The sequence below is a fragment of the Lagopus muta genome, chromosome 2 (genome assembly GCF_023343835.1).
Source record: "Lagopus muta isolate bLagMut1 chromosome 2, bLagMut1 primary, whole genome shotgun sequence".
NCBI lineage: Eukaryota > Metazoa > Chordata > Aves > Galliformes > Phasianidae > Lagopus > Lagopus muta.
In genome coordinates this window covers 103,109,634-103,137,598 of record NC_064434.1, presented here as the reverse complement: position 1 = coordinate 103,137,598, position 27,965 = coordinate 103,109,634, and the positions used below count along the sequence as shown (strand labels likewise).

The 27,965-nt window shown below is 39.8% G+C and overlaps 1 long non-coding RNA gene across 1 annotated transcript; it reads left to right on the top strand.

The window, feature by feature from the left end:
* Positions 1-79: 79 nt before the first annotated feature.
* LOC125689297 (uncharacterized) lies at positions 80-27,700 on the top strand. Its single transcript, XR_007375176.1, has 3 exons — positions 80-101; positions 14,407-14,542; positions 26,603-27,700. It is a non-coding gene; the product is annotated as an uncharacterized LOC125689297 (long non-coding RNA).
* The last annotated feature ends 265 nt before the right edge of the window (positions 27,701-27,965 follow it).

Here is a 27,965-nt window from a genome sequence, read left to right as displayed (position 1 = left end):
TGACTGAGGGGCTCCACCCCTTCCCAGACCTCATTTAAGGGTTAACAGTGGAGGCTAGGGCTTTTTGTTGGAGATCCCTGCGTATCTGAGGTCTTTTAGGGGTAAGCAGCTTCTTTCTTTAATTTTTGTAGCTGTTGCATTTGAGCAAATCTTCGCTTGTTGTAGTTTGTGGCTCTGCTGCTGTTGCTGCACTATTGTATTATGCAAGGTATCTAATAGAGCTATCTTCTTTGTGATTTCTCAAGTATTTGTTGGCTATCGAGGGATAGATATTGAGAAAAGAGAGTCAAAGCTATTGCTATCACGCTGACTTTTGGAACTAGGGGTTGTTTTCTCTGACTCTTACAATTCAAGGTATGGTAGCTAGAGTGTAGGCTCAGTGACTCAGGGGTTCTTTCTACGTTCTGTGTCTTATTATACATTGCATCCAATTATTGTAAGTTTTTAAAGTAGTCTTAAAATGACTCTAAGTGTGACTAATCCTTAGTTGTACATCTTTGGATTGGATTTTTGTAGTAAGTCGCTCCAGTAAGAGCTACAGGACTCTTTGATGTAGCAGCTTTAGAAACGTTGATACAAGATGGTCTCTTGTATGTAATGTGTCTGACAATTTTGCTAATTTAGGTACTCCCTTTGATTTCAGTCCTTCAGTGTTTCTAGATGCCTAGTAATTTTGTAGTCCCGCTGTGTTAACTGCTGTGTTTTATGTGAGAGTGTGAAAGAACCCCTGGCTTTCAAAGCCAAATTGTCCTCCTTCAAGACCTACGTGTAAGGATAGCGAAAACGTGGCTGTTACAGTCACCTGTATACAGCCTTGTTTGTTGATGTCTTGCTCTGACTCTAAACTCCTAAAGCCTGTGTTTTTCCCTCCACGTGTAGTGGAAGATGCTTCACTTGAACCTCCCCTTCCTTAAAATTGGTATTGCATAGAGTGCACACCAGCTTTTTTTCAAGCTGCTTTTTTATGTGTGTGCTTGTATGCCTATATGTATGCATTGAAGGCTTACAGCTGGGATTGTGTGCAGTTATTAATCTCTGCAGAAATGTGCATTAAGTATGGAGCCAAAGCACAGAGGTAAGGAGCAATGATCAGTAACGTAGTACGTTGCCTAAGGGATGGATGGCAGAAGGCTGGGCTGCAACTGTACCGTCTGTCAGGAGATTTCCATGGGATGAATCTTATTCCACTCCAGGTTCCTCTGAGAACTGCCTGTAAGCCCAAAATGTATGGAGTTGAATTTTTGGAGGATAAATTACAAGCTTCTGCATCTGAAAAATAAGTTGGTGATAACTTAAACTTTTTTTGTATATTTGAGCCTTTTTGTTGCCAGCTTATAGCAAAGGAAGATCCTTTTCTTGTGTGTTAGTTTTCTTTTTAGCTCAGGTTATTTACCATGTGCAGTCATGAATTAATAAAGCAATGGCTTCACATGCAGCCATGAAGCTGTGCACTTTGGCTTCTTCTAATGCGATCGTTTTGGAGTAGGGAGGAAGGATGGTGTTTATTAGATGATGTTTCTTTAAATCCCTCAAGATTCAGATTTTCAGCTCCGTCCCCACTAGGCCTCTTTGTAGGTCACTTCTGTGTGATATTCTGCTTGCACCCATGGTTTGGAGACGTCTGTATTCAAGTGACCTAAATTGCATTAGGGGAAACAGGGAAAGGGGGAGGGAAGGTCTGGGGGATGGTGGGGAAACAAGTCTGTCTAAAAATGCAACAGAATGCAGTTCTTTTGCCTGGAGAAATTAATTTAGCAATCAAATGGGTTTAATAAATTTTCAAAATATAGAAGACTAGGCAGAAAATATTGTTTATGTAGCATTTAGGATTGTTACTGGAGCTAAAAATGCAAGTTGAGTATGGCTGCAGAATATGAAAGTAAAAGAGTTTCTACAGTGAGATGTCTGGCAGTGATCCAGCATCATCCAGCAAGTGAACTTAAATTGGCTGCACTGATACGAAGTTCATATGAGTGAAGGAATCTTCTGGAAGCGATGGTCCCATTAGCGAAGTGATGTGCCTTTATTAGTGCTATGCAGCTGCAATAATCTTAATGGAGTAATCTAGTGTTCTTCCCAAAGGAAGATCTTATCTCATTTATTAATTGTCTTTCTAGTAGTTATGAGTTCATCTGAACTGGGGTAAGTGTTCAGGCTGAGAATTTTGGTGCCAAAGAGTGGGTTTGATACAGAGTATTGGTGGCTGTATTCTCAGCAAGGGGCTGTGCTGATCAGCTCGTGTCTTGCTGTGTGTTTCCTGCTGCCTTGACCACTGGCTATGTAAATAATCAGTTTGAACTGCAGGCTGGATTCATCGCCTGTTATTAATGCAAAGTATATATGCCTTCCTTCAAATGCTGGCAAGTGGCATTTAAATGTGCAGCACTCAGCATAGGTGATGGAGATCAGCCTGTTGTGTGCATTTCTCATGCTGCTTCTGGCCAGAAAGTGAGGTGATGATTAACAGAGAAAGCAAACTGGATGCAGTTGTGGGAAACTCCCTTATTGAAACCTGCAGTAAGCAAATGTTTTCTGTATAGTCTCTCTGTGTGGGTTTTGTGTTTGTAATTTTTTTTTTTTTAAGCAGAAAGCAATGTAGTGAGAATGGGATTTCTCATTTCCCCCATGACACCTAGTGAGAAAAAAACTAATACCTGCCCTTTGCCCATTTATTTGTGGCACGTACATTGTAGCAGCAATTTTTCAGTGCATCTTTGTGGGGGAGTGAAATGATGACAGCTTCTGTTGGTGCGAGGGGTGATGCTTAGTAAAATCACTGTGTGGCTTCTTTACTTTACAAAGATACTTTTGGGGACATGTTGGTTCCTGGGAGAGTGTTCTGAAGAAGAGCCTTCCTAGTCCTCCTTTGCTTGTGCAAGTCATCTGGGGTCAGGATATGCCAGAGACGTGAATGGAGGACATTCTGCATTGATAGATGAACTTACTCTTCGTGATAATACTTATCATGTGGACTGGATGATCTTGGAGATCTTTTCCAACTTTGGTATTTCTGTGATATGATTTCAGCCCTTATCAGTACCTTAGGGATCAAATGGTGTCACACAGCAACAACATGTAATAGGATATTGATGAGAGGGTTCAGCTTCTGCTACCAGTCCACCGATGTCCACCTCTGACATCATGGGCCATTGTAATAGAACAGGAGGCATTAATTTTGGAGCAGACTTCATCAAATATATTTAGTTAATATATATAAGTATCAAAACTAATCTGTTACTATTTTTATTAAAACATTAAAAAAGATCAATAAAAACATAAAACTAACAGGATAGCTTACTATTTCTGTGGATTTAACACATCAGTCTGGTTCAGTGGCAGATGGTAATTCCTAGCCATTTCTCAAGGTGTTTGTCAGACTTCTGATGGTGTTTCATTCTTCCTGTGCTTCATCCTTGACAATAATTGTTCACAAATGTGTGTACTGCCAAAAAAAAAACCCCAAAAGAGATGACCTGAGTGAGGTGTGGTTGTGAAGTGATGGCTATCTTTCTCTGGGAAGAGAGCTCTTATAAAAATCTAGTAGAGAGGCATTATTGCATCATTGAGTTGAATATCTGATTGCCACTCTACGCATTGCCTTTGAAAATTCACGGGTAATGTCTTTACATCTACTGAGAATGGAGTCGCAAATATAAATGGATGATTTTCCAGCAATCTTGAAACTTTCTTCTCAAATCCCTTTATCAAAACGGAAAGAATGACTGCATAATTTTCTCTGTTTGTGGACTGTGCTTGGCCAATGTATCAGAACTCATACTATTATTTACTATCAGTTGAGTTAGTAGTGCACTGCACCTTCCCCTTTCTCTGGTTTCAGCCCAGGCAGTGTTAACAGCACCCCAATGGGTGTTGATGGGAGCTGTGGGTGTGTGCCTGGTGCTAGGCCAGGCCTCTCTCTCAGGAGGGCAGAGAAGCTGCCATGATGGCATGGGGCAGGGCAGGCTGCAGTGTGAGCTGTGCTGCAGGCTGTGGGTTGGATGTGCCTGGCTTATGCCCTGAAGCAAAATGTATAATGCTTAGAGAACAGAGTGCAATTTTCTTTTTTTTTTCCTTTGCTGCTGGAATAAATTATCATGTTGGAGTGCTGGACTTATCCCTAGATAGGCATCACCAGTAATGTGCATTTAGCAAATAATATCAAGTTGAAAAGATGCCTCTTGAAAATTTTATGGGTTTGCAACAAATGGAAAAATAACAGCATTTGAGGACTTCTAATATATTGTGTTTTCAAGATTAACCCCACTGATGCTTGCTTCTCTGCATCCTTCAGCATGGCTTTTTGTAGGTCATACAGTGCTGCCCTTCAGCCATATGGGCCTGTTATATTTTCTAATGGAGACTAATACACCACTCGCATCAGGTGAAAAATCCGAGAGAAAAATAAAACCTCTACATCCCTAATATTCCTTTATGTCTTTGTCAGCAAAGAATGCTATTCTCTGCCCTTGCTTATGTGCCTGACACAATACCACTAGGTCCGTGTGTGCAATATTCAAGTATAAACACCAAGTGCTCTCGGGTTGTATTTATGACCTGTTGTGTCCATTTCTTCCTCAAGAAATTTCTGTCAGGCTGAAATGTGATGTGTGTGATATGAGATCTGAGGGACATAAACCTGGAGGAACTGTAGAACGAAAGTAAACCCATCTTATTTTCTCCGTGGAGTTTGATTGCAGTATTCATGCTACATAGCTAAAGAACAATTGCAGTTAGGAAGTTAAACTTGGGGGACTGTAATGGAGTGAAGGCTGACTGGTGTTTACAGCTCTTAATGCTGTTGACACTGTAGGAATTGTTAGTTGTGAAGGAAAGTGCTTGTGGATCCAGGCTTTATTCTTTTGTCCAGCTGAAGAAAGAAAAATTGTTTGTCTGCAAATAATAGCTTATTACTTTTCTTAGGCACACACAAGATGTTAAATGTTTTGTACCTAAAGTGTATTTATGGTGTTTCTCAGTGCTGTGAAGACAGAGAATATAATTGATGTATTCAAAAGAAAGGAAACATCTTTAACTGCCAGGGGAAATAAAGAGAAGAAAGTCTGTGCTGTTGATCTACATCAGTTTAGTTGCCATGAGTAGAATTAGGACAAAAGTTGGCTTAGGTCCACATTGCAGCATTTCAGCAGCTGCAAGCACCTATTCCCCCATGGCAGTTTGTTGAAGAGGTGGTGTTGCTGCTGTTAAGAGTTGAGCAAAATTCTATTTCCTTTGCTTAAGCTGTGTGCATACGTTTTGTTAATGATTTTTTCCCTACCAGAGTTGGGTACCCCATGGCAGAAAAGATGATGCGAGTTACTGAATTTGGCAGCAAACTTCTATTAATCTCTCAAGCTTCTGAACTTGATTTTGCTTCTCTTCTGAAAACTTGCATTGGTTATTTTCTTTGTTTTCTTTATATTAATGAGCTTGTCTCCATCCAGATTTTGAAGAATGACAAACCAGGTCAACTAATGCAGAAGAGTTAGAAGGGGAGAAGGGAAGCTTAGCTGAAAATTTTGAACTATCGTGTCTCTGTGGAATGGCCTTTTGTGAGACTTACTCTACCACTCAAAAGAAAAAGCAGTTAAGTTGCTGAAGAGAATTCAGATTTGCTGGCTGATCAATATCAAGGATTAGTAATGCTGTATTAGAAAAGACCTATGCTGTATGCTCAGGTCTTATTACCATGATGTTCATTTATCGATACTAACACTTGATCATATACAACAAGTTATTTGGAAGTTATTTTTAATGAATGTTCCTACATATTATATGGCTTGATCTGGCAAACCTTTACTCGTGAGGGTAGTCAATTGTCTTCAAAGATTTGCAAGAAGGGCCCATATGCAATACAACCCCGATTATCCAGATGTCAGGGGAGACATTGAATAAGTTCATATAATCGACATTTTGAATAATGAGGAAATTTTCAGTGCAATTAATAGATGTCAGGGGACATGACCATCTTTCAAATGACAGGGAGTTTTCAGAAAATTTAGCTTTTGGTAGCTGAGTTTCTAATGTATGTGCTGCTGACAGACTGAAATTGCAGAACATCTAAAGTGTGCCTATATATTCATAATAGCCCGTCCTGTGAAATCAGCCTAGGCTCTATTTACTATGGTATTTGCATTGCAGGTCAAATTGTCACAAGTGCTTAGCCTAATGTTGCTGTGTCTCTGCTATTAAGGGTTAGATTCCTGCAACACAGTGGTAAATCAATATTTGAATTGTCTGAGGTAAAATACTATTTAGAAATACAGCAGTGTCAACTTTTGGAGTCTGTTTTTGTTGTTTTGATTTGCTTTTGTCCCTTTAAACCCCATAAGAACATGGAAATAATGCTTAGGTGAAGAAGCCCTTGGAGATAATGGCAGGAGAAGGGAGAATTCCAGACCCCTTTCTGTGAACGTGGAAATACGCCAGCAAACAACAATGTGTGTCAGGAAGACCCTTTAAACTTGGAGCTAGTCAGTCAAAGATAATGCAGGGCTAAAATTCCTATCTTCTGATTGCTGTTCATCTCTGCACAGCCAACAGAAGGTGCTGTGGTGGGAGGTGCTGCTTCCCTTCTTCCCCAGATGGCTGCACGTGAGCACCCAGGGATGCATATGGCTTTGCTGGCTCCTTGGGCAGAGAGCACTGATGGTGGCTCTGTTCGCCTGTCCTCAGGTTTGCTCTGCCATTGCTTAATCAGAGTTTATTTGTAACCATGCTAATAAGCAGTACCATCTTGCTAGCTTCTCAAAATAAGTGGCACAAGCAGAATTATGACAATTTCTGCCCTGAATCAAAGAGCTAATGTTTATAGGAAGCTGAAACTGATGCATCCATTTATTTTGGTGGAGAGATGAGCAATCACTTGTTTCCTAGGAAACATGAGGCTGTGCATATGCAGCTTCGAGCGTGCACCCTAATGTTTTCCTTCATGTTGATAGAGTAGAAAGTTCGTCCAATGAGATCCATTATGCTTAAAACAGAAGGGAAGATAAATTTGGGAAGTTTTTCTATTTAAAAATAGAAAAAGATATCATCGGTACTGCCAAAGATATGAGAAGAAGACGGAAATAATTCAGGAAAATAGCAAAAGTGTTCTTTCTGTCTATCTCGTCTAGGAGTCTCAAGATTTTTATAGTTGCAGAGCCATCTGCTAAGTTTCATGCATTGTGCAACTCTGCTACCTCACCATCATCTGCTCATTAATCTGCCTATTTTAAAGGCTATTTCTGAAATTCTCAACCTCTGAACATCTGTCAAATAGCTGCCATTTGTTTTTTAAAACAGTAATATAATGTAAAGATTTTTATAGTAAATCATTTTGTGTGATTGCAATATTACTCAGCAAGAGCTTAGCCTTTCATAAAGTGTTCACCTTCAGCTTGCCAGTAGACCACTTCCATCACACCCTACTCTAGCTCTTTATTTCCTCTTAGAAGAGTGAATGAAGCATGATTCGTGATGTGTTGTGTCTCAAAAAGTAATGTCCACACAGCCCTAGGAACTGAATGAGCAGTAGCTGCCTCTCAGTAAATGCTGCTGTAAGTATTATAGGTCTGAGAGACTTGAGTCCTCTCCCACCAGTTGGCCAGCACGTCATTACCTGATGTGAAGCTTGTAGGTGCCTCTGTTGTTCTTGCTCTGAAGTTTCCTGATGAATTTTTTTAGGCATTCATTTCATTTTGCCTGCTGTAGGTGAGTCTCGGTAGCAGTGGATGATTCAGCTTAAGGATTGTGTTCTTTGGGGACTAATCATTCTGTCTTGACCTGCGCTTCTAAATTTAGGGGCTAATCTCTGCAGGCTTCTTTGGGAGTGGCTGGAGTTTCCACTCTAAAAGCTGCTGTGAAAGGACTATCCTGAGCTGTTTTGAATTGCACTCTGAGTCTCTTTCTTCTCTTGATTATGTATGGGGCTAAGGAGACTGTATTTCTAATTTTGCAGTTACAGATGAGGTACCATAAGATGGATGAGCTGATCTAATAGCCTGCTGATGCTTCCTGGCCATGTGTTCCTGCTGTTTCTCTTGCTTCAGCTTGGGTGTTTGTGCTAACATGGGAGCAAGCTACCCCAGCAGCAAAGCAAATGGCACAAAGGCAACCTGAACCTACTACCTAGGGTGAGGGTGACGGAGGGAGTGTCTCCCTGTAGGGTGACAACGTTCAGCCATGCCTGTGATCCTTGATATCCTTTTGGTGTGGGATGTGTTCCTTAAATTAGAGTAAAAACTGTCAAATCCTGGCAGTACTGTGATTTCCCTCAGTCATCTCAAGACCAGCAGCAGCAGCACTGATGCTTGCTATTGCTTCTGACCCTGCAGAGGTTTGTTGTGGTTCAGGCTGGCTAGGAGCCAGTAGGAACGAAGCAGCCAGCTCTGCTGCTGAGTTAGGGAAGAGGATGCATCCCTGTTGCAGGAATGCACTTCCTTTACTGGAAGAAATGGTCAAAATGCAGAATTCTTTTTTTGAAGGGCACTCCTGACTTCTTGGATGCCTCTTTCAGTGTAAGAGGTGCGACTACGTGTGCTGCAAGTAATTAAGAACAGTCTATCAGTAGCTAATCTACAATCGTGTTGGCAATAGAATTAGAAACCAATAATAATTGTGGAGCTATGAAAATGGAAGGCCCCTCAGTAAAGTGAGCTCAAAAATGTGCTTTTTTGTTTTGATATTTGGAGATGAGTCCTCTGCAGCAGAAAGAATAGAACTATACCTTTTATTTGTAGCCCATTTCTCCATTAGGAGTAATCAGTAGTGCTACAAGCAGGAAGTTTTTCTAAGAAGAGAATACTTCACTTTGAGTAGAACACATCCATTTTTTTCAATGGCAGTGCTCTGACTCAGTAATTTCTACGTCTTGAGTCTGAAGTGTCTGGCATGTTGAGGGACATGGGCTATTGTCAACATGTCCAGAGTGAGGCTTCCAAGCAGCAATGGAAGTGCTCTTCATCCTGAGAAGTGATTTAGCCTTTTCTATGCCTGTTTGTGATGGATGAATTGGAGGAACAAACTGTGAAGGGAATTGCATTTGGAACAGGACAATGAATAATGAAGTGGTGACCTTCGCCTTAAAATCCAAAATGAGGTTTCTGCATCGGGCCAGAAAGTGATGGTCTGAACTCTGCAATTAACATTTCAGACTTTATTTGAAGTCAGTGATTCTGAAGGTTATCTTCTTGTGTAACCAAACGAGTGCACGTGCATATGGCTCAGTGGGGAATGAATCATGCTATGGATTAATTCTGGGCCGTGCAGTTGGATTTTAACAAATCCATCCAGTCCCATGCTGTGGAATGTGTGGACAAGGTTCAAGTTTGCACTGATGGAAAATGGAAGCCTGTTGCTATACTGAGTTCAGTTTGTTTTCACATGTGGTGTGTTGTCTATCTGGTATGTCTATTTTATTTATAGCTATGTAAATATATATTCCTTAAAAAGCTAGCTGATGATTTTCACATCAATATTGTTTTCAATGGAAATAAGCTTTTTAGTCAGCAGAGGCAAAGTTTTATTGTTTTGATCAAAAAAGTTTGGTTTTAATGAAATGTTGGGAAATGAAGATGCGGAGTTGTGTTTTTTCCTGTAGAATCGCAAAGAACTTGAGGCATTTGTTAACAAATTGCTCTTTGTTAAAAATCTTTTGAGTGAAAGGATATCACAGCTGGCCGAAACATTATTGTATGCACTCTAAATGCATTTTGCCTTCTGAGACCTTGGAAAAGAACTTGCTTGTGGGCAGTAGGGAAAGCTGGATTTGTGGAAAGTGGGTTTCTTTTATTTATTTTTTTACTCTTGTTTAGGGATTTAAAAAAAAAAAAAAAGACACTGGTCAATTTGCCAATGTTATCATTAGATCTGGCAGCTTTTGTCTGAAACTCTGAATGCCAGGCGGTCTTCCCTGTTTGCTTAGTGAAAGCGGGGGCCCACTTCACACTGTTTGCTGTGAGATTGGTGCTCTGACAGGCAGGCGTTTGTCCACATTTTTTTTTATTATTAACTAGAATAAGCAGTTTAATAACTAGGATTAAACCATCAGATCATGACAGAGTAGCATTAGCTGCGGGAACCAAGTTGGAAAGGATTCCAGATGTGATTAGATGAATACCTGCCCTTTAGGGGAAATAGTTGAGCAGGCCTCCATTTTTATTGGTAAGGTAAATGTTTCTTGGGCCATTCCAGGCAGGTATCCCAGGTTTGCACTTCTACAAAGGTATTGCAAATCCTTAGTGCCAAAGAATAGATTGTATTCTAGGCTTGAGCCAAAAGTGTGTCTCCCTGATGGAAATCTACTGTTTTGCCAGAACACACAAGATTCTGCTATTGCTTTGAATAATTTAGATTTTTGTAATAAATGCAAAGAAGCATTTATAGCATGCCAGTAGATGAATATTTCCTTTGTGGGGGGAGGAAAAGCTGTGGTCAGAGAGCTCTACCAAACTGCAATTCACTGAAGAATTCTCTTCTCACTGAAACACATGGCAAAACTTCTATAGGTTTCAGCTGGATCAAAAATGGTCTTGAAGTTATTCATTCCCTCATCTGATGTAAGTAAAGAGATGTGTAAGTGTGTTTTACATGATTGAGTTTGTAGCATATTGCATACAGATTACGTATTCAGCATGATGAGAGACTGTATTGAAGCAGGAGGAAAAAAAGATTTTTTTGGAATAAAAATGTTTTCTATCATTCTGTTTAGAAATTAAAGTGATATAATAACCTTGTTTGACTACATTACTGCAGCTCATTCTGTTAGAAGCTGGCAAATTCAGTCTTGTTCTTTTGAGATGAATGCTGAGAGTTAATATCTTTTCCATTATTAACCACTTTAGGCTATCCTTGCAGAAGTATCTGGGTGCCAAAATAACTGTGTAAATCTAGCCCTGGAGCACTATGATAAACTTCCCCCAAATACTACATTGAAATACTGTTCCAGACTTTTTGATGGGAGACATATTGCACAAGAAGGCCTCACAAATCTATCTGAAAACAGCTCTACTTTCTGCCTCGTCAGTATATAAGAAAAATGAACTGGACATGAGGCACCAAGTTCCTATTGGTGACAAAATAAAGCGTTAAGTTAGTGTATATAATATCTTAAAACCTTTTTCTCCTTGATCGCTCTCAAACAGCCTAATAGCACAAATGCCTCAGAGGATGCTGAAGTTCAAGCATAAGGCTTTCAGGGAGACATTGTCAAGGTGCTCTCTCCCACTTAAAAGCTGTGATGGTGCATCTTGGTCTAGGGTGCCTGGAGGATCACAGAGAGGAGAACATGAAATAGTGAAAGTAGGTCCATTCTGTCACTGTTTCAGTGGATCTCTTCCACTCCTCTTCTGGCAGTTGTCTGTGTAAAAGACACCAAACTTTTACTTCTTTCCTGTGGTATAGAGGAGTGGTTTCTTGTGGTTGCAGAAATGCTTGGTGAAACCTAGAGTACTGCAATGCAAGGTGGTCCTCCCAGAGAGAGGTGCGTAGTCCTGAAAGAGTCAAAGGAAGAAATACTGCAAAGATAGTGACCAAAGTTTGTTTGCATTTGATGCAATGTCTGAGTTTGTGTGGCCTGATCAGAAGCTCACTGAAGTCAGTCTTCGTACGAACCTTGATAGACTTTTGATTACTACTCTGAGAATTTGTTTTGGCTTCTGCTATTGAGAGATTTGCATGGCTGACATGAAATTAAATGAGGTCATGGAAGGCACTTTATTTCCATCACCTACAAGGGAAATAATATAGATATTTTCTTGAACTTCTCAACCCTCATTTCTGAAATCCTTCCCTACTGCACCGCAGTGTCTGGCTGTTTTCCCTTACTGGGAATAACACTCCTGTAATGCAAAACACGAGATGCTCTTAGCTAGGAGAGTGGAGGTGGTTTGCCCACTGAGATAACAAAAATGGAGTATGAGTCAAAAGGAAAGGGGCAGTCTCAGCAAACAGTAGGTATTCAATTAGAGGAAGGGGTAGCAATATTCAGATTGATTGACTTTGGAAATACTCATAGCCCTTTTTGCCATAAGAAATAGTAAAATATTTGTCATCTTTCTTGGGGATTGGGACTAGATTATCTTTAAGGTCCCTTCCAACTGAAGCCATTCTAGGATTGTCCTGAGTGCAGAGGACTTTGTGGCTCTGATAACAAGTGAGATCATGACAGCAGTGAGGTAATCCTTTTCCTGTTTTAATCTGTATTCCTAATGCTTCCAAAACAAATATTTAGGTTAAAAAAGCAAATAAAAAACCCCACCCCAGGCCCATAGTTTAAGTAGCCCTTCATATTTTTATTACTGCTCTTGTAAGAGTTTTCCCCACACCTGTGGCTTTAATGAGGCTTGAAAAAAAAGTAGGAAAACACCAATATGCTTATCAGTCTGAATAAAAGCTTGTCATTTTTTGCAATTTCTCTGCAGCTTGCAAAAGTCAATGAGCTTTTCCAGTGGGTTTTGCATCAGACTCCAGTTCTGTTAATCTTGAGGGGTACGGGAAGTGTGAGTGTGTGGGATGCTTCAGAATGGAGTTTCGGAGGGGCTTTTGCAAGATCAAGCTACAGAAGAAGAGCCTTTCTGGAGAAGATGTGCTTTTGCTCCCCACTTTACCATATACATGTGGTAGGAGCAGCTGTGAAGGAAACACAGCAGGGAAACTCAAGTGCAGGATTGACTTTGACCTCTTCTGCTGCTTTGTAATCCCTCCTCCCTGTTGCCCCCTGAGACCCACAGGCTTCCTGAGGTGATGGATGACTGGGAGCAGGAGGGACCTGAGTGTAGCTGATCTGATCCTTTTACTTGGAAATCTCCTTGAAACACTAAGAAGCCAAGCTAATGATGATTTTAAAAATGAACAAATGACTTTCTCAAGTTTGAGGATTTTAAAAATTGTCACGTGCTCATTTTTCCTGATGGTATCTTGTTTGATTAATTGGGGGGAGGGGGAAGGTGGCCTTTTCCCTCTTGTATATGTCATGAATTGCATTATATAAGCAGCTGCTGACAACAATTGATGGAGATAAATCAGTCAACCTGTGCTGACTTAGAAACAAAGTAAAAAGGCATTCATTAATGTAAGGGCTTTGTCCTTAAATCTTTAGGTATGATTTTTTTTCTCCTCCAACTGAGAATAATATAGATGCTTTTGTCTCAGAACAGAGATCCAAGTACCAAATTGTTGAACAGATTTCTCCTTTGAAAATGCCACTGTCACTTGAAAATGCCATGTGCACAATGCAGCTGTCTGACTTCTCAGGTTTACAAAGAAAGAAGACCACACAAAGCCTATAAACAAGCTTGTAACTCAATGTGTAAAACTTCTATGTTTATTTTGAATGTTTGGAGACTTTTCTTTTCCATAAATCTGTGTTTGCTTGCAAAAACTCCTGGTCCTCAAGTGATCATATTGAATTTTGTAGCTTTTGTCATCACTTCTGTTCGCACACCCTTCCACAAGTCTGAATAATGCAGCATGATTTTAGCATCAAATGTGTTTCTGCTTTACAGCCTTTTATCTGCTTTTTTCCTTACCACACAGTTGTATTTTTTTTCTTCCACCTCTCTTTATTCCTTCCTAGGAATATCTTTGTTTGTTTTTGTTTTTTTTTCTTTGAACCATCTCCTCGTTGGATGTGGGCTTCTGAGTTTCCCATTCTAACCTGCCATTGAGGTGCATTCTTATTTAAAACAACCCTTCATGGCTAGTTCATTCAAAGGGAGGAACTGACTGAATACTGCTGGTGTTGACAAATATGATAACTGCATCAGTTTGTCATCTACCATTGTCCTCTTCATTTGGTGTTCATTGGAGTTTATGATCTTACACAAGTATCAATATGTGATGCTTTTATTCAGGTTTGGCCAAAAGAGACCTTTTGATAATAAATGCTCTGTTTCAGCTCTGTGTATATTGCAGTGCCAGCTTGTAATCTTGTGATGAAAATTCTGTAGTCCGAACAGATTTGGTCCAGATCAGTCATTGTGTAGCAAATCTCCAAGGAATATTTATGAGCAGATGACACTGTTACCAAAAGTAGATCGGAACATGAGAAGGCCTTTTGCTCCTGGAGGTTCTGGTTTTTTATAGAGTGAGGTGTAGATGCGTTTAACACTCATATCCTCTAGCCAGGACAAGTTACATTTTTTCTGGAGATCTTAGCCTTGGTCACTGCATTTCTCAGCAAATAGCACAATACCTGCATCTCCTCTTTAAACTGGAGTTGACCTTCCAGCTTCAGCTACAGTGGTGTTGAGAGGCATTGGACAGCTGCTATATTGCAAATCAAAGCTGGCTGCCCTTTTCAGTAGACTTGGCAATGTAGCCCAGTGCTTTCAGAGAGAGAGTTTAAAGGATAGTCTTTAGAGTAGCATAAGAAATGGTCAGCAAGGATCATCTTATCATTAATTGTTGGTTTTTTTTTTTTTCCAGATGCCCTTCCAGATGACTGGAAAAAGGAATTTTGGAAACTACTGTATTCCTCACTTTGTTGCTTCTACCTTCCAAATTCTGCTGCTGCTGAGACAGATATCTCTGCTCTAACATGGCCAGTCCTAACTCTGGAAAGGTATGTTTGCCACTTACGGTATGTTCAACATATCTTGCAGTGGAGTAGCAAAGAGTAATTATTGCTGTGCAAGATGAAGAGATGCTGCAGAAAATTTTTGCAGGCTTTGCTAGGCATTTGGTTGTGTGCAAGTAGGTTGCTGAGTTCTGTGTGGCCTTAAGGGTTAGGGAGAGGTTCACATGTGTGGCAGCTCAGTGTCATTACGCTCCTAGCAGCTGAGCTTGATATCTCTTAGTGAATAAAACCACATCCTCTGCATAATGCATCAACTCTCAAAATGCCCAGGGCACATGACTTCAAGGATGTTTAACATGAAGTTTTATAGTGTGTTTAGCTGCAATATGCCTTTTGTAGATAATTTCCAGAAAGGTTTTTGTTCATCAACAAACTGAACTGCTGCAGTTTTGTGCCATTTCATTGCTTTCTGCAAGTGGGAAGAACTTTGAGGTGACCACTGCTATTCAGCTGGCTTTGTGGCACTGATAGGACCCAGGAAGGGCCCTCTGAGCATGCTGCAGCTACATATTGCTCCATTTTCTTCTTGCAGGAGTTGAAAACTAATCTTTGCTTTGGCCAGAATTCCAGGGAGGGAGCAAAGTAAATGATTCTGAACTTAGTAGGATTCTTGGACTTGCTCTTAATTCTGTGTAAATGTAGCAGACATTAATAGGGAATTTACTGTATTATTATTAATAGGGAATCACTGTGGGGAATTTTTTTTTTTTTTCCACCTTTCAAATAGACACTAAAGGAAGTGTTTTCACGGGGGTAGAGATGTGGCATCATATAGGGGTATGTGATATGTAAGAGGGCTATGTGGATGGTAACTTTCCTCTTAGTTGAGAATGCTTCTTCACAAGTGCCAAATGAAATGCAAAGCAGCTCCTTTCTGGGCTGTGCTTTTCTAGAAATGTAAAAGTGTTGGTCTGAGCATAGCCTGTCTTAGTCCAAGTAGAGCTGTGGAGAAGTGGATTGAGGAGGCTGAGCTGCTAGAGATGCTTTCTGGCGGTCAAATCATAAAATTGTAGAAGAGCCAAGGTTGGAAAAACCTCCAAGATCACCTGTAGCAACTGCCCAGGATCTCTGCTTATGTCAGTGTCTGTCCATGGGAAAAAAAAAAGTCGTATCTTCTTTGTGAAACTGAGTAAAGGTAGACTGGACTGTGCTACTATCTCAAATGAAAGTAGGTTAAAATCAGCTTCTAGAAGAAATAAAAGGCATATGGTCACAGCATTGCAGAAGCTACTTAGTTTCTACTTACTGCACTGAAGGATGGCGTACTTAACAAAAAGAGCATATTCATGATCATCCAAGGCATATAAAACACAGAAAGGTGTTATAAGGTTGAGAGTTTATATAGCCAGAAGCTTGTCACAGGTTGTATAGGATGTTGGTTTATTACTATGTCAAGTACTTTGATATGTAGCTGTATGTGTCCATGTTTTCAACTGCCAAATGTCTTTTGTTTTGTAAATGTGAGGAAAGCTATTGCAAATACCTATGAGGTCAGAGCATTTATATAGGCAGGTCTGCAGCTTACCTTATTTATAACTCTTATACTTTTATACTGAAATATGAAATAGATTCCTTACAGCCAGAAGGAACAAATAGGAATGAAAAGCTTCTAGTTCATTAGTTTTTTAGCAAAGTTGAGTAATTGCAGTGTAAGTAGGTGAAATACCAAATGGGACTTCACTTTTTGTTTATAATTCTAAATAATATATACAGTTCCAAGAAAGATTTACGTGAAGAACACAGATAAGTAAATAAATGGAGTGAGCATGTGATTAATGATTTTAAAATAGTAAATGCTTCCAATCTGTAACATTCTTGAAATAGATTGGCCGTGCAGGCCTTGTTTTTCTTCCTGCTTCACAGAGCTGTCTGTGTTTTATTTATTTACTGTACAAATTTATATTCAATGCCTCATTTTCTGTTTGAGCCACAGGAGAGTTTTGGTCACTGGAAAGATCATTAAATTGTATTAATATATGTTTAATTAAATCTTTAACAAAAATATGTATATAATATGTAATATATATAATATTATAAATCACTCTGTGTAATTAAAAGGCATGAACAAGTTGAATGGTGACAAAACAGGAGAATGAAATTGGATGTGTGAGATCAAACATCATGCCAAGAAAAGGGGCCGTGGAGGCCAATGTGGGCATACTTTTTCAAGCGATTGCAGGCCACAATTAACAATGCAGCACATCAGGATTGTTTTTACTGTTGCTTATTACTGTTAGCTTACTGCTGCTCTCGTCTGATGCTTCTCATCTCATGCTGTATTCAGAGTGGTGGAAGAAACACTACATCTGAGCTGTTGGTGCTTCAGTGAATGGAAGGGGTTGGTAGCTAGGCAGTTTCAGTGGCTGGGAGTAGGAGAGGTTTCTTTCTGAAAAATAAGGAGCCTGTAGAAGAGAAGTAGTTGTTTTTGTTCCTATCATTTGTGACCGCATCAGGGGAATCTTCACTCTGTGAAATGGTAATTTTGGCCGTGTAATGAAAATCCTGTTTCTGTAGAGGACAAAAGCCACCTCTGTGTCTTAACCAAGTGCTTCCCTGAGCGTGACCCCCAAACAGGAGTTGTAGAACAGCTTGTCCAGTTTGAATGAGCTACAGCAGCTCATCTTATGGCTGTCTCAAGCAAGGCAATAGAAACTGTCTTGACCAAATCTGAAGTGGTTAAATACAGGTAGATGGAGTAGTGGAATTATACTTTAAATATGCGGTGAGTAAGAAAATAAATTCAGTTTGAAGGAGAAGGTACTACAGCATTCAATATCACCAAAATACTGGTCACTATTTCAAGTTAGATGGCACATGTTCAGAACTACATCTGCATAAAACTTTTAATGGAAACTGTTTGGAGATCCAAAACATGTAAATGCAAGCTTGGTAACGGGCTGGCTCACAAATAAGTTGATATCCCTGTGTTCTCACTGCAAAATGATGAGTTCCAAGATTTTTGGTACCAGTTAAATGTCCCTAATGAAACTCTTCTAACTATGTAATATTACGTTGTTTTCAACATCTTCAATCAAAGACGTAGCTCAGGAATGAGCGTTTCAATTTGGCAGGAATCTTATTTTAATGAATCCAGAACAGTGTCAGTGATCTTGATTCAGTCAGATTAATAGGATTAGGATGTTCTTCAAACTAATGCATGCTTGTAGTGAGTATTTTCTGTATGCGTGTCTGATTAGGATCATCCTGCACTACGTGTAGATCAATGTAGACTATTAGTCACTTATTTCCACTCTATCATTCGTGGGTATTTAACATTATTTTTTAAAAGAATAAAAATGTGTGGGTCATAGTCATTGCTGGCACTGCAGTGGGACCTCTGTCTTGTCCCTGTCTCTGCTAAGTGGGAAGTTTGTGTCTGGGAAATTCACTATATCATATGTCTTTCTCACTTGTAAAGGAAGAGATGATACTGTGATGTTTTGATAGCAAAGAGGAGAGAAGCTTAGCATATAAACTGGTTTTTTATAACTGTAGAGTAGTCTGCATTAATCCCTGTTCAAATGCTGCATCTGAATGGCTTAACAACCTCTAATATATAAACCTTTGTAATATTATTTATGGTATTTATATAGTGAAATTATATGGTTTTGATTCTATGACTCGGTTGCAATAAGTCTGGTGGGGGAGTCTTGGATTCATCTCCATACAGAAAGGTGCAGGCCATAAAGCTCAGATTAAGGGGCTTGAAATGTCTTTTAGAGCTGTACTGTATTTGGCAATACGTGCTCCTTTGGGGTTGACAACACTTTTTTGGCAGTTAAGTTTTCACTCCCCGAGTTTTGCTCTGAGATTCAGGTTCAAATAAATCTGAAATGTGGAACAGAATTCAGTCCAAGAGTGCGAGTTTCCCATGGATTCTGTCTGAAACAATAAATCCTTCCTCGGAGAGAGATGAACAAACCTTCACCTTGGTTCATCCAGAAGAATTGCAGTTGATTTTATGAACCTGAGTTTAATTTGAGGTTTGTCAGAAAGTCCTTTCCCTTTCCCATTTCTTCAACTCCCGTTTCAACTCCGGGGTATAAAATTAACTGTGTCACAGTTTACACGAGTTTTTCCACACCCATATGCAGAAAAGTCAGAACTTCCCACACTGAAATTCTGCCTGTTTTTCTACATCAACCTTACAGACCAAAGGTAGTAGGTATTTTGAGTGAGATACTTATTGATTTCAAAGCTGAATATAAAAAATTCAGTACTTAAGAGGAGCTTATGAGCAGGAGGGAAAACAATTTTTTGCGTGGTCTGATAAGAAGACAAGGGGGAATGGCTTTAAACTGAAAGAGAGGAGATTTGGGTAGATGTTAGGAGGAAATTCTTTGCACAGAGGGTGGTGAAGTCCTGGCAGTGCTGCCCAGGGCTGTGGGTGCCCCATCTCTGGAGGTGCCCAAGCCAGGCTGGATGGGCCCTGGGCAGCCAGCCCATGACACAGAGGTGGAACTATTGTGGGCTTTAAGGTCCCTTCCAACCAAAGCCATTCTGTGAACTTCATGTTTTTATACTGTTCTTCCTAATTGTATTACACTTGAATGTGTATTAGCTATCAAACACAGTAACGAGCTGTTAGATGACAAAGTTAAATAGAGGAATTGTAGCTTTTTGTATGCATATAAATTCCTGCATCTTGTTTCTGCATATTTGTCAAAGACTTTTTGACTGCCGTGAAAAATTCACATGCCCTCTTTCCTGGCACTCTTTGTACTATCCGTACACAGCACACATAGCATAGCTCCTGATTTAAAAGTACTGTTCTGCTACCTAACCTGCAGCCTGCTGTACCACATACAGTGGAGAGAAATGTCTGTCTAATCGATCCTTATTTAATAAACAGTGTTATCAATGCCTTTGAGACAGCTGTCCTGTGTATGACGTGGGAACATCGGGACACTTGCTGGCTTGCATTAGTTGGCATGGTAACGTTGTTTTCTGGCCTGGCACACCAGATCGAAAATTGAATTTACAAAATCAAACTGTAGTTATCTGCATTCCTTGATGTCCTCCCAGGTGAGCTACTGGGCTTCATGCTAATAACTTCTAAAGCAAGCAAACTTTAGCTAATTATGTGCTAGCTTATTCTCCCTTGCTAAATTTTGGCAGGTTGCTTCTGTAAATTATGAAAAATAAATGTGAAATATGCAGATGTCTTTTGTTTGAAGCAGATGTTTGGTCCGCCTTGCCAGAATCTAATCAGCTGTTTCCCTTGAGTTGTGTTGTTTTTTTTTCCCCCCCACCCCCAACATTGTCCAAGGGCTTTTTGAAAACACAAAGGGTTGGGGGCATGTAGAACAACGGGGCATTGCTTTTATTTTGCAGTTACCAAACTTCAGTGTAACTTGAGGTAGATTTTAGGCTATTGATTTGTCTGGCTAAAGCCACATCAGATGCTGGCAGAGGGCCCAGAAGGCTCAACTTTGTCTGGGGACGGGCAGAATGCAAATGCAGCCTTGCCTGCAGCAGGGGAGGTGGCAGTGAGTTGGGATGGAGCCAGTGATGGCTGGCTTTGATGTCCTGGTGGTACTGTGTGTCCGAGCCCCCCAACCTGTGTGCTTTCCCACCTGGGAGTCTTGCAGATGGGGAGCTGTGACTCTCCAGGAGCACGGTGGAGCTGTGGCAGAGGTAGGACAGGTGGTGGGAGGTGTGTTTTTTTGCCTCCTGCCCTAACTTCCCACCTCCATATGGGCCATGGCTCACAGTATAATGTGAATGGAGGCTGTTAGCAGTTGAAGCACCCAGTGCTGTCAGGCTGGCCTAGTGGAGACTAGCAGAGCTGCTGCTGCCCTGTGCTGCCATCCCATCCACCCATGCAGCAGGGTCTGGATCTGCCTGGGGGAGGGCACTGACTACTTACTGTATTTGCCTGGTTATTCAGACTTCTGAAAAGGAAGTCTGATCCTCATCGTACCTTGTGCTTTGCTCCTGGACTGTTGTTTAGCACGACTTTTATCCTGTAGCTGTGTTGATGTAGCAGCTGCATCTCCTTTGCTATGGCACTTCATCCTCCCAAGAAGCATTTCTGTCTCAATAGCAGTGGTTAATATGGTTAGAAATCAATGTAATGTGCAGAAAAGTGTCCAGATGAACATCCCTAGAACCTCAAGAACTATCCTCCCTCTCATTACAGCTCCAGCAGGCTCATCAGAAGTTCAGTGGTAAGAATAGCAATTATTTTTTTAAACATGATGTTCGGTATCTGCATTACACTTTCCATTTAAATACTTTCACAGCACTTGATTGTATGTGGATTTAAAGTTCCAGTGCTCCTGTAGGGTAAGCATCATTACACCTGCTTTGCTGACAGGGAAACAGGCACGAGAATAGGCTGAGTGACTTTTTCCCTCCTCAAAAGGAAAATAGATGAGTTTTGTGGCTAAAAGACTGTAGTGAGGGTTTAGCATCTAGGTTTTGATAGCATCTATAACACTGGAAGCATTTTTCCAACTACTATCAACAGTCTTCTCACACATTAGTGGAAAGTTTTGTGATATGTGTTGTTGGTGTTTGACTGTGTATATCAGAGCACTTTGGTTTGGAGTTAAGTCGCTAATGGATTCTTAAAGGGCCCCAAAGCTAGATGCTTAAAGCTGAAGAGAGGACACCTGCCTGAGCTGATAACAACAGGGCATCTCAAGGAACCAAGAGCTTCAGAGATGGAGGCAACTTCTGAATGATATGTTATATAGGTATAGATATGCTTCTATTCTACAGCACTACTTATTTTTATCAAAGCTGAAGCACAAATCGTGAGCCAAGTTGTGGTAGGTGCTTTGGAAGCAATTAAAATAAATAGTCTCTGCCCTAGGGACACAGGTTTTTAGACTGTGGTAAGATGCTCTTGTAAATATCCTGCTGGAGGGAAGGATAATTCAGCAGCCTAATGCTGCTGGGGAGTTATTTTTTGAGATTCTCTACATTTAGGGTTAAAAAAAATCCTTTTTTTGGTCTATACCAAAGCATTTGTTTTTTCTAACTGCAACATCAAGGAGTGTTTTGTTTAAATAAAAACTTGCAAGGCAGTATGAATATATAGCTATTTGATTATTCAACAACAACAAAAAAAATTGTACAAATCAAAATAAATTTGCCTGAGCAATTTAAAATAATTAACCTTTGACAAACCTCCCTCTCTGGTAATGGAATAGTAACTATATGAATAAAAGATAAGTCGTGACATCCAATGAATTACAATATTCATCCCATAAATTACAAGGTAAGGTAGCACTGTATTTTACACTTTTATAAATATAAAACATCCTGAAGAATAGCCTCCTCTGTATACTTCAGGTTCACTTTCAGCTGAACTGCTGCGTTTAGATCTTATTCTGTTTCTTTGAGCTGTTTTTTCCTTCCTGTATAGAAAACTACCCAGGTGGTGCTAAGTTCCCACAGTGTCCACAAAGGCTGTGACCCAAGCTTTCGTCCCCTGCTCAGAGTCTTTGCCATAACGGGAAACCCACGCTACAAAGGGATTCTCCAGAACTGTAACAATAAGTGCAAATTATGATCCTGGGAGTCGCCTGCTATATAACCAAGTACAATGCCAATAAACCAGGGATGTAAACCACATGAGCATATGGACAAAATATGGTCTGAATGGCATGATTATGTTTCTCAGGCCATAATGAATTCATCCCAAGGTGCAACTGTACATCTGTTGTTCTAGTGTTCATGATAGCAAACACTACAGTTAAGGTTGCAGTTTAACTCAAATTATAGCCACCTGTTTCCGTTCACTAACAACTTTCTTAAAAATGATTCCTTCTGGACTGATTCACATCAGTTCTAAAATGGTCGTTCACTTCTATATTTATTTGGGGGAAAATCTGTTTGATTTATAGAGTAGGCAGGCTGAAAGATTTTATTTCTCCCCACTTTGTGAATCAGTTCTCACCAATGTATTTCCTTCCAAATAAATCAAACCCTCTGGCTTTTAAAGGACTGATCTAACTCACATTGACTCTTTTGGTGAATAGAGGATTCAGCTTTTCGTGGCTTGTTTTCCAGTTACCAGGCTGGTGTAATGCTGTGCCTAAACAGATACTGCACGTGAAGCTTTAGCTGCCTGGAAGAGTTTTGTTAAAGCTAGTTTTCTAATTTCTTGTTGTGTAGTTAACAAACATTGCTTATAGGAGGAAATTCATTCTATTTTTTAGCTTTTGAGATAAAGTAAGCTCAAACCACTGCAATAGAGAGGCAAGGTAAGGTGCTTGAATCTTTACAATTGGTGCCAAGGATGATAAATTTCCTTTCTAGCATTTGCTGCTCACCTGGGAGGAAAGTGATACCAAAGAGGCTGTTGGCTCTTACCAAAGTATTTAAATTGCCGTGAAGGAAAATCTGCTTTTGGGTCTACAAACATCATGTTTTCTTTCAGCGTTCATCCATTTTAATGTAAAATTCAACTTTGCAAATATGAATTCCAAGGTGCACAAATATTATAGGGTCTCCTATTGACACTAGCTTGTCTGTACTTTGTACATTTAAAGTATGTTTAATCACTCCTGCCTTGACTGGAAAAGGGTTTCTTGTAGCACCTTGTTAATGAGTTGTTGGCTCTCTCGTGATTAGGTTGGGGTGTGTAGCTTTACACTGACACAGAGCAGGACAATTACTCTGTTGAGAGGCAGTTTCCCTGAATAAAAGGAAATTCCGTAAATGACAATGGGTGCCAGTGACATATAAAACACTTTGAAATGGGAGTGAATCTGAAAGTGATAGGGCTACGGCTAAGCAATATTTTTTTCAAGCTACTTCATTTCTTAGTATGTGTCCATGGTATATCTGTTGTTGAATATCCTCTGTAATGTTTTCACCTGAGGAGAGTAAACATGTAACCGTGATTTCAAGTTGTGGTATTTGTTTGTTTTTAAATCCCTCATATTGCTGCTCAGAATTAGGTCTTGCACATCCCTTTTGTTCATTTGCTGTACCATCAGCATATTTTCTACCTAAGTTCCTACTCTCTTGGGTGGGACAGAGGAAGATGCTGGCAAGATGTGCAGATGGATGGCAAGCTGCCACTCAGCCTGGAGCTTGAAGTCCACGTTTACCTAGACCCAGAGGGCTAATCATGGCATGATTTGGAGCCTAGAAGAGGGAAGGCAGCTCTCAGTGATTCATTTCTAATAACTTTTTCTTACTTTTGTCAAAAAGTGCTTTAGCCAAAGCCTGTTTTAATGCAGTTGTAAAGATGCATTGATATAATTATATAATAATTGTAATATAATATCAAGACAAAACTGCTTATTGTGTTGCTGCTCTGTTAGATGTCTCTTTACATTTGGGAAAGAAGAGTGAATTTCTTACAGTTTCAGTATTGCTAAAAATAAAGAAAGATTGTACTCTTCTGCTGCTTACTGTCCCTATCAAGAATAATATTGAATAAAATGGAACCACAGCTGAGAGAAGTGCCTTCTTGCCTGAGCTCTAACTGGGTAGCATTATAGCCCACTTTATCAAGTTCTCAATCATGCAATGGCCTTTTTTCTTGAACTTCCCAGCCGAGTGAATGGCTTACTTCACTGAATAAGGATACTTTTATGCTTCCTATTTGGCCATTTGCAAGGAAAATGTTATTTACCTTGATAAATTCTTGGAGGGAAACACGAAATCAGCCATTCTCTCTTTTCTTCTTGCTTTCAATCTTGTGTAGACAGTTTTATTTTCCATTAATGATATAGGAAGAAAGAAAGGGTTATATCGCTTCAATCTGTTCCTCCTAATTGGCTTTTTTCATAGGCACAGAGTCCAGATAGTCTGCTGGTAACAATAATGCATTTGCTTTCCAAGATTTGGTGTATAGCTAAATATTAATAGTGATGTAACTTTTTAGTGCTTTTTTTCCCATTCTTGCTTATTTTTTTGTGCATATTTTTCTTAATGTTTTTAAGGCAAAACTTAGCAGTGGCTCACTCAGGGAACTGGTAATTGGATATAGAGCCTTTCACCTCTAGGTCAGTGGTTCAGATTTGTTACAGGTCAGTACTGCCTGGGAGTTGTTACCATGTGACAGCTGCTCAGTGGCCTTTGTGAAATGAGTTGGTGGTCCCAGTTCATTTCCTTGAGAGCAGGTGTCTTCAGCGCAGATCAAACTTGAGGGCGGCAGTGCAAAACCCATTGTTGGTGGAGAAGAGCAATTGCACTTGGGCATTATGCAGAAAGCTACGTTTCACCATTTGTATAAACTGGAAGGGAAAAAAAAAATGCACAAGAGTAAATATACATGTCTAGATCCTCAGCTGGCATGGATTTGGCATAGGTCCATTAAGTGTGGGTGCGGTGATTATCACCAGCTGAGGATCCCCAGACAAATGTAAATCTCCAAGCAGAAAAGGTTTCCAACATTAAAATAGGGTTGAGAGTGGAAAACATGTATCAGTAATCCAAAGGTTACTGATGTTACAATAATATTTTAATCAGCTAAAGACAATTGCTAATTCAAGTAACTTAAAATTAAAATCACATTTAAAGCAGATCCTTGCTGAAATTTTGGAGTAACATTAATTCTTCCATCTAGTGATGCCCCAAGATAACCATACAATTACAGTTAATGCATTTTACTGTTTGTTGTCCCGAAGGAGAAGAAATTGGATTTCAAAGATACATTAGTGTCCAACTTTTAATGACTCTGTGCTTTTAACAGCTTTGCCTGTGCTTCTGTCTCAACTTCCAGGGCAACAAAGCCAAGCAAGCAATTCTGAACCTTTGAGGTATAGAGATGGTGGAAGTGAAGGCTTCTACCGAGGGAGCTCCTCAGCACTAGGGGAGAGTAAATGTCTCCAAGCAGTTACTTCTAAAGTTTTTACAGTTGGATAGTAGTTCAGTTGGCTCTGATATGATGAAAGTCTTGCTTAAGAGGGAGTCTGTCTTGTCTGGCAGTATCCAACAGGAAGATAAGAGAAACATTTGCTCTAGAAAAAAACAGTTTCTGTTATGCTGAGATTTCACTGCTGTGTTTCAAGTCTGAGTTATTCTAGCAACAGTATCAACTGGGACAAGAAAAAAAGACAGGAGGTGTCTAATTTTGTCTCAAAAAAGGGCTTGAAGTAAAATATTTATACGTCCTCAGAAAAGGCTGTACTTTAAAGAGCAAGTGCTGTGTTTAGAGAGGATGCATCATGGAAAGAAGCTGAAATTCGTTGAAATGCAGACTTCAGCCTTAATTACAGAGCAGTGACTAGTACTTCCATTGCTTTAGGCTTAAAAATGATGGAGATGGACGAGTAGCCTCTTCTCAGTAATTGCGTCGCCTCTTCTCAGTAATTGCTTTCCTTCGTAATGTATACCTCATGCTCTGTCTTTAACCCACTGTTTATACGTCTTGCATAATTTAAGGAGCAGATTAGCTGATGGGCTCTAACTATTCCATACCTCAAAGTGGCCAAAAAAGGCAAACAAGAACAAAATAGAGAGGACTAGAAGATTTTCCAGGTAAATTTTGAATAAGTAAATAGTAATTGGAAAGCACCCCAATCCTAGCCTGACTCCTTCAAAAGCTTGTGCTTTGTATCATTCATTATGTAGTAATTCTGATTTAATTTTTCTCCTTTAAATGTGGCATACAACCAGTGTCCAGCAGTAATGCAATGGGATTGCTAGTGACATGATGATACAAATATCAGACTTTTGTTTCCAAAGGATCAATTTATTTATTTACAAACAGTGAAGGAGGTGTGATTCATCTACAGATGATTCTAATTATCAAGAAAGGCAAACATGGCTTGTGCAAATACTTGTACTGCATCTAGATTTAATAAATGAGGGCTCTGGAAGAAGGAAAGATGAGACTTTCAGCTGCCTCCTTTCTTTCCAGCTCAAACTTGGAGGTAGAAAGGCATAGCTAAGTGTACCTTATTCATTCACCCAGAAAAAGACACCATTTGAATGCACTCTCTGAATAGAAGGCACGATGATAATAGCAACGTCACACAACAGAATGGCGACTGCCAGATCGCTTTAGCCTTTCTGTGTGATCATCAGGACCAGCAATCTGTTAACCAGCCCATTCCCTACTTTTTGTTTCAGCAGCATGCTTTAATTTGAGAGTACTGTTGCATCTAAAAAGACGCAGCTCTTGAGAGAGAATTTGAAGGAGAAAAAAAATCAACAAAAGAAATCTCACGATTCGGAGAGGAGCCAAACGTTGGAAGGTGAAGGAAAGATTAAGAAGAAATTGCCTGTTACAGAACTTCATTAAAGTCATTTATTAGCTTTGTAATGCCTAATAGTCTGCTGGCTCCAGAATTTTTTCATATAGGGAAGTGGATAAGGGAGCATTTCACTTTCATTTGCATTCTTGATCCCTGCTGCTCTGTTTATAGCGTTGATGCTATTCATACAGTCTTTGCAATATTAATTTTTAATTTATGATGCTCATTAGGAGACACTTAAAACAGAACAATTATCATTTATCTTGATATATTATTTACTAAGACTTGCTGTCATGGTTAGGGACTTGTGATTAGTGGGAGGGGAATAAAAAGCAGTTCTGAAAGGTGCTTGGCTGAAGGGTTGGGACTTAGGAAGCAGTTGTCATCACTGAAGGCCTGAAGTTCTGATGTTTAAGCAAAAGACTTGCATCACCTAATCAAAACTCAGGAGGAACCTTTGGAGATGAGCCTGGGACAGTGCTTAATGAACCTGCAGAATAATATTAATGAAACTCACTCGTAAACCACCAGCTCATCAATTATTCATCCTGCTATCGTCCTGGTACTTTACTGTCTTCCCTTTTTGTCTCAATGTGATTTTTTTTCTTTTTTAATTCCCTGTACCCTCATTTTCCTTTTGTGGATTTGCTGACATGTACCCATGGTACCACTTTCTCTCTGGGAAACTGTATTTCTCAAGGCAGGCACAGCTCTATACGGGAACAGGATGGGTAAATGGTGCTTTTTGAGGCATTTGGATAAATGTGCCACGTTTGTGAAAACTTAATAAACCAAATCACTGCTGTGACAGCCCTGGATAATCCAATTTGTTAAAATCCATCGTATTGGAAACTCAGAATAATCTATGCATTTTTTTTATTAATTTGCAGTGTTTGCTAAGTTGTTCCAAACTGTCTGCATAGAAGCCTATGTGGTAAAGCAACTTCTAATGGCATGACCTAGTAGGAATACATAAGAGCATTCTCCCTAAAAATTTATTTCTCACACAAGACTTCTCAGAACCCTTGTATTAGTCTCTGAGTTTCTGGAGTTGTTTATCTTCTATGCTTAGGCAAGACAGAAGGCACATTGGTTGTTTTGGAGCTTGGTAATGTCTGCATCTGAAACAAATCGTTTTATTTTTAGCTCTGCTCATTTTCTTTAGTTATTTTTAGACTTCCTGAAAGGGGTTTCTGTTTGTTTTCTGTTTGACATCAAAGCAAGAGCAAGCAATTATTAAT